This window comes from Leptidea sinapis, chromosome 27 (genome assembly GCF_905404315.1).
Source record: "Leptidea sinapis chromosome 27, ilLepSina1.1, whole genome shotgun sequence".
In the NCBI taxonomy this organism is placed as follows: Eukaryota; Metazoa; Arthropoda; class Insecta; order Lepidoptera; family Pieridae; genus Leptidea; species Leptidea sinapis.
Genome location: NC_066291.1, coordinates 1,182,301 through 1,193,283, shown reverse-complemented (window position 1 = coordinate 1,193,283; position 10,983 = coordinate 1,182,301). Strand labels below are relative to the sequence as shown.

The window sequence follows — 10,983 nt, the reverse complement described above, 5'->3', positions numbered from 1 at the left end:
CATTAAAAGAGTCGATACCTGCTTGAAAAAAGAAATGAATTGTGAATCCTCAATTATAAGCTTCTGGTCAACCTTCCACATAAATATTATATTATGTTAAAGCAGACAGTACTCGTAATTAGGCATAGACATAAGATACAAATTATTGATTGAACAATAGATATTGATTAATAATTTTAGGTTATATTTTACTTTTAGGTATATCCTTTTTCTCCCACATTTTTAGACTTACTTACGATTTGCTGTTTTCTTAGTTTTGTTACGTTCTACAATTCTTAATAAGTTTCCATGAGGTACGCCACTTACTTCAGTGGGTCCCAAAATACATGTATTCTCGCCATCCTCCTTTTTGTGCTATGGAATTTTGTAGCGATCTTTTTATAAAGCAAATAATATTAGATTTTATGGTTTCCTTTCAGTACAGCCTAATATATAACTTATCCTCGTATTTTTTATGATGAAATTATTGCATATAATATGCAACACTTAAATTACTGTTACTAACGCAAAACAAGTGAAGGTTGCGACTAACAAACTAAAACTCAGAACTTTTTTTGTGTCACATCTTATACTTTATTATTATCATATTTTATCCTAGTAATTTATTAAGTTTGCATTTACATGTACTATGCATGTTTCCTACGTACACGTTTTTTAAAATTGTTAACATGCTGGAACAACTTAAAGCTTAGTTTATATTTATAAGAATTAGCAGTTGGAGAGAGTCCATATCAATATTCAACTATTATTATACAAAATACATTAAAACGTTTGAATCTAATACCTAAAAATACCTTTTTCCTCTATTTCAACTGTACCTTGTTTCTCATTCAACACAAACAATTTGAGAGTTCTTAAAATACCAATTCACATAAGCTACCGAGATAATTTTCATTCGAGAAACGTTATTGCTTTATGGAATGACGATTACCTTCTCATTCAAATTTATATTACTAATAGAGGTGACTTTACCTTCCACCTGTAGGCTTGTAAATACTCATATAACTCACGGCTGACAGTAAAACCATAAAGTTTATGAATATCATGATTACATCAAGACTTTTATTGGCTATAATCTGAAATAATTTCCACAATGCGACAAACGCAATTCACTGGCTGCTTGGTTTTGTGTGGTAATATTAACTGAGATATTACATTGATGTTGTAATACTTTAAAATGTCACTGTTTATTTAACTTAGAAGAGTATTTTCCTCGTTGTGATAAACAATTAAAAATGTACAAATTGAGATTTGTTTACAAGAGATTATAGTTTCAGTGAGTAAAATATTTTATCTACACACATTTAAATCCTCTAGTAAAGATTCTAAAACAGTTAGCTTATTGCCAGCATTAAAACACCCAAGGTCCTAATAACCATTACATTATCCAAACGAGTGTTGTAATGAAATTCAGTACAACATTACAACACTCGTTTCGATTATGTAATGGCTACTTGGACTGGCTTTTTTAATGTTAGCAGTAAGTTAAATGTTTCAGAATGTATTAAAGAGGAATCATATTATGGGTGTAGATAAAGTCTTGTATGCAACTGTTGATAATTATGTATTAAAACACTCATGTGATACTATTTAGTTTTTACATTTTATCTTTTTACAGCAAAATGGAAGCTGCCATGATATTATACCAAATAAACAAGTGTCATCTAATCAACGTCAATTTTAGTTGCTTATGTTCTTATAATAATAGTCCCCGCATTTAATTACACTAACTAACGCCATTACAAGAGAAATTGGTAGCGTTAAGGTATCCTTAGGAATAATAATTCCTAAATAGGTAGGTATAAAACAAGTGCTAATTCGGGATAGGTTGTTTTGCCATATAAATTAAGTACACCACGCCCGCTCATTGTGTGAATTGTCATATTTAATGAATGTCATGAATGATGAATTATTTGTGTAACAATGACTTCTATGTCAAAAAAATAGGTTCCTGATAAGTAACCAACATAATAATTATCATATCTCTTCTCCGAAACATGCTATATCTTATGGTGTAAGTATTATTCCAACTGGCTTAGTAGTTTTCGCAGTATAACTGAAGGAAAAAAAAGAGTAAATATTTCTGTCACCACAATCATTAAGAGTGACTAAAAGATTTGATGCCATTTTTCTGGTTAATTAACATGATAGGATTGATTGAAACATCTTTCAAAAATGTGTTTAACTATGAAATGGTTTTACTTGATTCCGTACAAAATACTACCAATTTTAACTGCTGGGTTGGTATTTTTTAATCTGAGTAAGTCATAACTTTTATAGTACTATTTATAAAAAATTTAAGAGCATTATTAATTATACTTCTGAGAACTTTCAGTGTTAGTGTTTTATTCCCAGTGTAAAGTTTTTTTATGACAGTAAGGGAAAAGACGAGCAGGACGTTCAGCTGATGGTACAATTACCATTATCAATATACGCCTTGCTTATTACAAATGAGCGCCGCTCAGCATTCTTGAAAAATCTAAAAATTATGAGTGGCACTACAATTGCACTCGTCACCTTGAGACATAAGATGTAGATGTTAAATCTCGTTTGTACAGTAGTTTCACTAGCTACGGCGCCCTCTGACCGAAATACAATAATGTTTACACATTGCTGCTTCACGGCAGAAATAGGTGGCTTTTTGGTACCCATAATCTAGCGAGCATCCTGTGCAAAGGAGCCTCCTCAAACTGGTACAAAAAATTTAATGTATGCATTGATGTATTATGAGTATCGTTCTGAACTCAAAATAATAAAATAAGTTTCGGAAGCATACTGACACATTACACAGCTTTTTCAATTACTTTGATTTATTAAAAGCCATCAGCTGAAACCAAAATTCAGTAAAAGAAGAATATCTAAATCATTTTTCAATATACTGGATAACAAATACAACCCCGTAAGGTTTATGGGCAAAACAAATCTTGGTGCAGATTTGACGTCCATTTTATTGTTTTGTCAGTGCATAATAAAGTAACAACAGTTACTTAGGATTAGGAAATGCATGTTCAATTTCATATTTCACTGATGTGGGTAGTGTTTAAATTCTCTTTGGATGTGATTGAAACTTTTTGATGAATTGAAAACGAAAATCGTATGTGTTTCAAACTGTCAAACACAAAACAAGCGATTGTTCCCGTCAAAAGCCGCCCGATTATTTTCAATTATTATATTAGTATCACTACTCCATTTAAATAAAGTATCATTTTGAAATTTATATATTTTTTGTATAAGCAGACTTTTGTGCCGCGTATACAACCTTCTAACAACTGTGTGATGGCCGACAGCCGCGTTGATCTTTTGAGCCATACCAACTACACAGTAGATCCAGCAGACATTAAATTTCCGGACCCCACGCTATAATGTCATCATAACAAATCGTATCATATATATTTTCACATTTAGTGATTAATTCCTTATATTTTATCATGATATTTAGATTTTTTATTAGGTGCTTAACAACGTCAAATCAATAACAACTTTTTATGTTTCAATGAAATAAAAATCTGTTCGGGAAAGATCTTAAAATTGTTAAAATTTCTAATAGATATATTATTTATGACGACCTATATAGCCGAGTGAGTTAGCGACCCTACCTACTAAGGTAGTGGTCCGGGGTTCGAATCCTGGTAGGCGCAAACATTTATATGATGGATGTGGATATATGTTTACGAGTCATGAATATATATTATATGCATTTATGTATGTTTAAGTAAGTATATTGTATAAAATATATCGTTGTCTTGCAACCCATAGCACAGGCTATGCCTAATTAGGGGCAGGATAATTTGTATAAAAGTGTGTCAATATTATTATTAGTATATTATTATTTAAAAAATAAGTAGCTTCTTCTCCAAGAACATGGCATAAAACAACCCCTTTCAGTGTTTGCAAAGAGTCGCATACTTAAGTTATTCGGACACGTCTCCCGGAGTGAGAGTGAGTCCATTGAGCGCCTTGTCGTGCAGGGCAAAATGGAGGGCACTAGAGGGCGAGGAAGGTTACCCATGCTATGGACCGACCAAATGAATTCTGCTGTTGCCGGTCCATTGAACGAGTGTACCAGACTGTCAGCCAGCAAGGTATAGTGGCGAATGCTCGTGGGGCGCATTACATCTGCCCCAAAAGATGTCACTTCGTGATGACCACGACACTACGGCACGAGAGTCACGAAGAAGAAGATATATATGATAATTTAGTATAATTTCTTCATAAAAATGGTAATAAATTTCAAAAGATACATGAAAAACATAATATAAATACCACAAACAAAAAATTAACTATAATTAATGCCAGCTTCCAGGATAAGTAAACTCGACAAGTCATTTATCGGCAATTACGTAAGATTTAATAGTAAGCTTCCTGAAAAAATAATGAAAATATGCCTCAACAAGTTCAAAGCCGATATTAAACATAAACTTATAGAAAAATCTTATTATCATTAAATGAAAGGATTATATAAATGTTATGAATGCTTCGGTATGATTTGGCGTAAAGGATTTGAGCTTTGAATTAATTACTCTTAATAAAAACATTATTATTTTTATACAATAATATAATTATTAATTATATTATGCAAATTTAAGCGAAATGGTCTAATTATAAGAAGAGGTATTTAGTAAATATTTGTATTATACGTGGCACGGGTCGTTCCCTTCCCTAAAATATGAGGCGATGGCTGGTTCATGCGTAATTCTCGTGAACGGGATTACGCTTTTTGTGGTGGCAGGATGATCCTGTTACCTAAAACCACATTTTTTTTAAATTAAAGTTATTATATTTTAGTTATAAAATTTTTGAATTTTTTCTTGCTGCTTCTTCTCATTAAAGCTCAACCTTTACCGAAGTGGAGGTAAATGTAAAAAGAAAAGAAACCTTTGGATATTCAAAGGTATCATTTTCTTGACCTGTAGGTTCATATATGAATAAAATGATTTTGATTTGAATTGTGTCGATAAAATTGTTGATTATTATTCTATTATTATTATTATTTATAGAATTAATTTGACGGGTATCATTCGTCATCGGGTATCGGGTATCGGGTATCATCATTAATTCCTTTGATCATAATTATAATATAAAAGGATAAGTATCTCGCCAATTTTGCTCGATTCAATACGAGGTTTAGGTGCCTATATCAATTCAATTGCGAATTAATTCCCTACTAATTACTTGAATCGGGAACTCGGAAATAAATCTATTCATATTATTTTCTTTTTTATCCCTTATATTGTTTCTTGAAGTCACATTGTGCTCTGAAAAGACTGCAATAATAATGACTGTTAATATATATTATATGACTTGACTTTGTTTAACATAGACTATGTCTCGTCAATCTAAATATTTAAAATAAAAAAAAAAGAAAGCTACTAGGCCAAACTGTGTAAAATTTTTATGAGACCAAATTCCAAACATTCTGTATCAAACTAGAGATGAATCATGTAAATCGGATCATTAAATCTCAGCGTAATCAATCGGTGTACATACATTAAAAATATACCGATCGAATTGAGAACCTCCTCCTATTTGAATTCGGTTAAAAAGTTGTTTTTTATTCCAATCAGTGTGGGGTCCTGGGGTAACTGCGAAGGTGTTGACGTCGTTAGAAGGAACAATGCTCTTGAACTGAACAGTCTGGACAATGGTTACTTTTATCATGTTATTATTATTCAACTACCAAGCCAGACTTATTAAAGCTCCGAAAATTATCTAAAAATATCCTGGATATCGCGTCTGGCGCGAATTGTAATAAACGAAATTTTCTTTACTTATTTAAGATATTATGTTGTAATATTGAATTGACCAAACACCTTTCACTGAATACCTTCAACACATTTTATAGACTGCTCAAATTGCTTTATCTGCAGCTCGGACCAAACCCTCATTATAAATCCTTAACATATGACACTATGAAAGAAGCTGTAATGACGCTTTTTCACATTCGGCGATTAAAGCACAATCGTGTGTGTGACTTACTCGCTTCTCGTCGTAGATCATCGTCTATTATCGTCATAGTAATTATCGTCATATTAAAGCACCATCGTGTGTGTGACTTACTCGCTTCTAGTCGTAGATCATCATCCATTATCGTCATAGTAATTATCGTCATATTAAAGCACAATCGTGTGTGTGACTTACTCGCTTCTCGTCGTAGATCATCGTCTATTATCGTCATAGTAATTATCGTCATATTAAAGCACCATCGTGTGTGTGACTTACTCGCTTCTAGTCGTAGATCATCATCCATTATCGTCATAGTAATCGCGGCCATCGGTCACTTTTCAGTTTTTCGGGCGCCCCTCAAAGGGTATTACGTGTAGTTGCGTGCGCGTGCCCACACGGATACCGGACATTTATTCACTGGTGGGAACTGGACAGTGAGCAAAGCCGTGCGTACTTCGCGTCGTGGCGTAGTTTTGTTCTCCTTTTATTTAGATAAGCAAGTTAGTAAGTGAGTAAGATACAATGACTACTGGTGGTCAAATGAAGAATCATTTAAATTCGTAGAACTTAATCAGAATTATCCAGAAATATGGAATTCTAAAGATAAATATCACAAAGATAAAAATAAGGCAGGTATATATGTACTCAGATATTTATCGTTACTATGAGGTTTATAATGGCTCATCAATATTATAAATTTTATTATTTAATTATTACATTATGTTCCTCTTGAAGGACTGCCGCTCAATAAATGATTACGGACGATCGTGTTGATGCTTTAACGATGATCAACAATTAACTTGCCGATGACAGGCTATCATACAAGTAACGATCATCGCCGATAGGAGAGGAGGCGTAATAAACAAGCCTACCGTTTCAGCATCTGTTCCAAATAAAAACAATACCCAAGTACGGGAACATTTAATTTGTCTTCACAAAGAGTTGTGTAAAAACATTGATCGATGTTCATTCGCATCATTCAACAGCTGCTAACAGTATTTTTTCCTTATGCTTAAAAGCACAAATTACTTTCTATTACTAGGCTTAAAGTGTAGCTATGACGCTCAAATGTTTTGATCTTATGTGTTTTATTTTGTCATCTATTCAGCTATAATTTGAACTGATTTATTATTTAATACCTCCTCATCTTTAAAAAAAGTTAATATCAAAGCAACACACACACACACACACACACACACTCACACATACACACACACAAGTAAAGGGAGATGGACTCATCGGCTCATACCAAAAGTAGAAGTATGGTTAAACCGCAAACACGGAGAAGTTGGGTACTACCTCACACAAATGCTTTCTGGACATGGTTGCTTTCGAGAATACCTCTACCGGTTTAAGCATGACGACTCTCCGGAATGCCCTACGTGCACTGGGACCAATAAAACGCGGAGCACGTATTCTCTGTCTGTCCACGATTTGAAGCTGTCCGAAGTAAATGGGAAGAGGCGATAAAAAGCACAACCAGGATTCAGTCAGAAAAAATTATAACCATACTGCTGGAATCACAGGAAGCTTGGGACGCTACAAACGGCTATGCAACCGAAGTGCTAAAGGAGCTACGCACCCAAGAGAGGGGAAGAGCCCAAATAAGTCAAGCATCGAGTGGAAGTAGCTGCTAACAGCTAAGTCCCTCCCCGTTAATAAATGCTTGACGGCAATCCCGCGGGGAACAACGAAGGAACAGAAGAAAGAGGAGGTTTTTTAGTCGGTATAGGTCACCAGACCGAGTCCGACATACGGGGTCCCTGGCATCCTGACCCAACGATACGTAATAGTATTTATCCCCTCAGAAAAAAAACACACACGCACCTACACTTACACACTCACACACACATATACACTTGCAAGAGCAATGCTTGTAATAACTCTTTTTTTAAATATTAAATTTTATAAGAAATATAGTCTTAGTAGGTAAGCGGGGAGCCATAATACATCCACTCCCACTCAACACTTAGGGAGGAGGGGATTGCTGAAAAACAGCACTGCATGGAAACATAAATCCATGATTCCATGTCTTAATTCATCACCTATCCTAATTTATTGATTTTAAATTTTTATAATATTTGTATAGCAATAAAGAATTTATTTATTTACAATTTATTTAAAAATAAAACTTGTTGGTCTTGGTAAATAAAACTTCGCTTGATTACTGAATTTTATAAAGGATTTCTTAATTTTTATGATAGTTTATAATAAATATCCGATAATTGGTTTAAGAAACTTGTTACTTACTTAAAAAGAGAAATGTCGCGATTGTTTAAGGTTAGGTTTAATATAAAACTTTTATCGAGAGAGATTATTTATTTGAGAAAGATAGGAACTATATACAAAAACACAATATTGATTCTGTAAAATTTTTGTCATCGTTTCAAACCTAACCGCAATATGCTTCAGCTTCACCCTAAAATCAAATTCAAATTTAAATATTTTTAGTTTTAAGTAAAAACTACCACCCATTCCAAAACGAATGCCTCAGACCTGAGAAGAATGGGCGCAACAAACTCAGCGGGTTTTTTTTTGTTCATCGAAAAAATATGTTTACAAAGTAATATTGTACGATTAAACTTATTATTTAATAGTCTGAGGGCGGTCACTCCATTCCCAATGTTTGGTATCATTAAGAAAGTCATTTATGTTATAGTAACCTTTACCACACAAACGTTTTTTAATAATTACTTATATTGAATACCGTACTACTTTTGTTTTGAACATTTTCTGGGATCTTGTTGTAAAAGCATATACATCGCCCCATAAAAGACTAACTCGACTCATCAGTTTATGTCTGTTCCTGGTGTTAACATTATGGCTATGACAGTTTCTGGCAAATTCACTTATGTGCCTATGAACATACATTACATTATCAAGAATATATTGAGAAGCAACAGTCAAGATGTAAATTTCCTTGAAATTAGCATCTTGACTATTTACTCTATGTATGGATTCCAAAACGATGTGTTATACCTACCTCATACAGTGTGTTTCAGCTTTATGCTTTACTTATCTATTTATCATATTTATGATAAAAAATTAATCATCAAAATCAGATAAAATAAGATATAATGGCAGGTATCTAGTATATTAGATGACATCAAAAAGGATTCTAAAGGAAACAATTTTGGGAAAATAAATGCCATTTATACCTTTACCATTTGCCTTCCTTAAGCCAATTTCATAACAGAATTGTTTGACAGACAGGAGCTAGCAAACTCAAAGTTTTGTATCGTAATAAAAGGAGAACTTCAGTTAGGCATACACATGTTAAGCTTTAATAATTTTCATAATAACAATGTAATCCACTTGATCTCTATAATTCAATTCAAACAACAAATAAATGAGGTTGTATAGACTTGGAATCGACACAAATTGATTGTTTGATATTTGCCGTACCATTTACAAATTACAATGCAGTGCCATTCAGGATTGAATCCGACATTCTGTATTCCGACATCGTAAGATGTTAAGTCTCATTAGCCAAGTAATTTCATTAAATACGGCGTCCATCAAACCTTAACACAGTAATGCTTGCACATTACTGCTTTACGGCAGAAGCCGACTACCTTTTAAAATAAACCTCCCATTAATAAAGATGTTCTTTTAATTAATCTAAAGTCTAGGTCTCTTGCCTAGTACAACCGATGAAAACAGGCCAGGTTTATTAACTTTAGTGTTCGTGACAAGCTGGTCTTCTACTCGCGATTTGTATATCACTATGTGTTAGTGTGCGTGCAATGCTAAAATAGTGATGAACTGTTAACCTCAATTTTTTTAGAGTTTTTACACCTATCACAGTCTATCTAGATGTATAAATGATCTATGCCGTTCATATTAAACTAACGGAACATGCAACAACAAACTAATGGAACATTTTCGCAAATGTCTGTCTAGAAGTATAAATAATCTAAAGTCTTACCATTAATTACAGAAAATTTAAAGTTGAGGTATAGGTACCTTACTATAAAGTATAAGTACAAATAAGACAAACTTCAAACCATCCGTTTAGGTGTTCTTAATCAAATTTACACAAGCATTTATCCAACATTTTCCCGACTAAGGTAACAACGGTGACGTTTTGTAATTTAGCTAAAAGGGACTCGGCCATCCGGAACCATTTATATGATAATTGAAATTTCGAATGTGCCTGGTAATAATATGTTTACCTGGTCCCTTTTTATATATTGTAGTCTTCATAATTACGTGTTGGTTAAATAATAAAATAACATTGGTATGTAATAGTAATAATGAAGCCATTTTTTTATTAATTTTAATTTTATTCAAATTAATGTTTATTCATTGGAGTTCATACTGTTTTTGCATTATAATAGTTGATATAATGTTCAACTTCTATATTGTGTGATAGAATGTAATAAATGAAGTAAAGAAAGTTTTTATTTATACGTCATTGTTCATAACACATCATAAAATTGACCGTATTAAAAATAGTAGGAAAAGAAAGAAAATGTATTGAATTTTAGTCAGAGTTTTGAAAGGTCTCAATATTTTTCACTTACACAACAATTTTTTTCTAATAAAGGTAAGTTTATCAATTTGTTATGCTTTTAAAGTGCTAACCCTCAGTTCTGGGATTAATTACGAAAATAAAACTGAAAACAAAATATTATGAACGATGCGGGATTCGAACCCGCGACCTCTCGCTTTTAGTGCGAGCGCTCTTTCCAACTGAGCCAACCATTCGAGTGACGTATTGTTAATAAAGTTATCAACTGTAAAGTAGATCCTGTTGAAGCCGCAACCTGAGAGTTGAACAAAGCATACAAGATTTTATCAACAATACGTCACTCGAACGGTTGGTTCAGTTAGAAAGAGCGCTCGCAAGGAACGCGAGAGTCGCGGGTGCGAGTCCCGCATCATTCAAAAGATTTTGTTTCAGTTTTAAAGGTACTTTTACTTATATACATAAGGGGCCGGAGGCACCGAGAATGTACACTTCCCATTTTGGCCATCGGTTCAGCCTAGCTCATAGATTTAAGATACACTAACGTACAGACGACCTGAGCCTGATTA

The 10,983-nt window shown here is 33.3% G+C and overlaps 1 non-coding gene across 1 annotated transcript; it reads right to left on the bottom strand.

The window, feature by feature from the left end:
• Positions 1–10,579: 10,579 nt before the first annotated feature.
• Positions 10,580–10,653, bottom strand: Trnal-uaa (transfer RNA leucine (anticodon UAA)). The gene has a single exon. It is a non-coding gene; the product is annotated as a tRNA-Leu (tRNA).
• Positions 10,654–10,983: the final 330 nt, after the last annotated feature.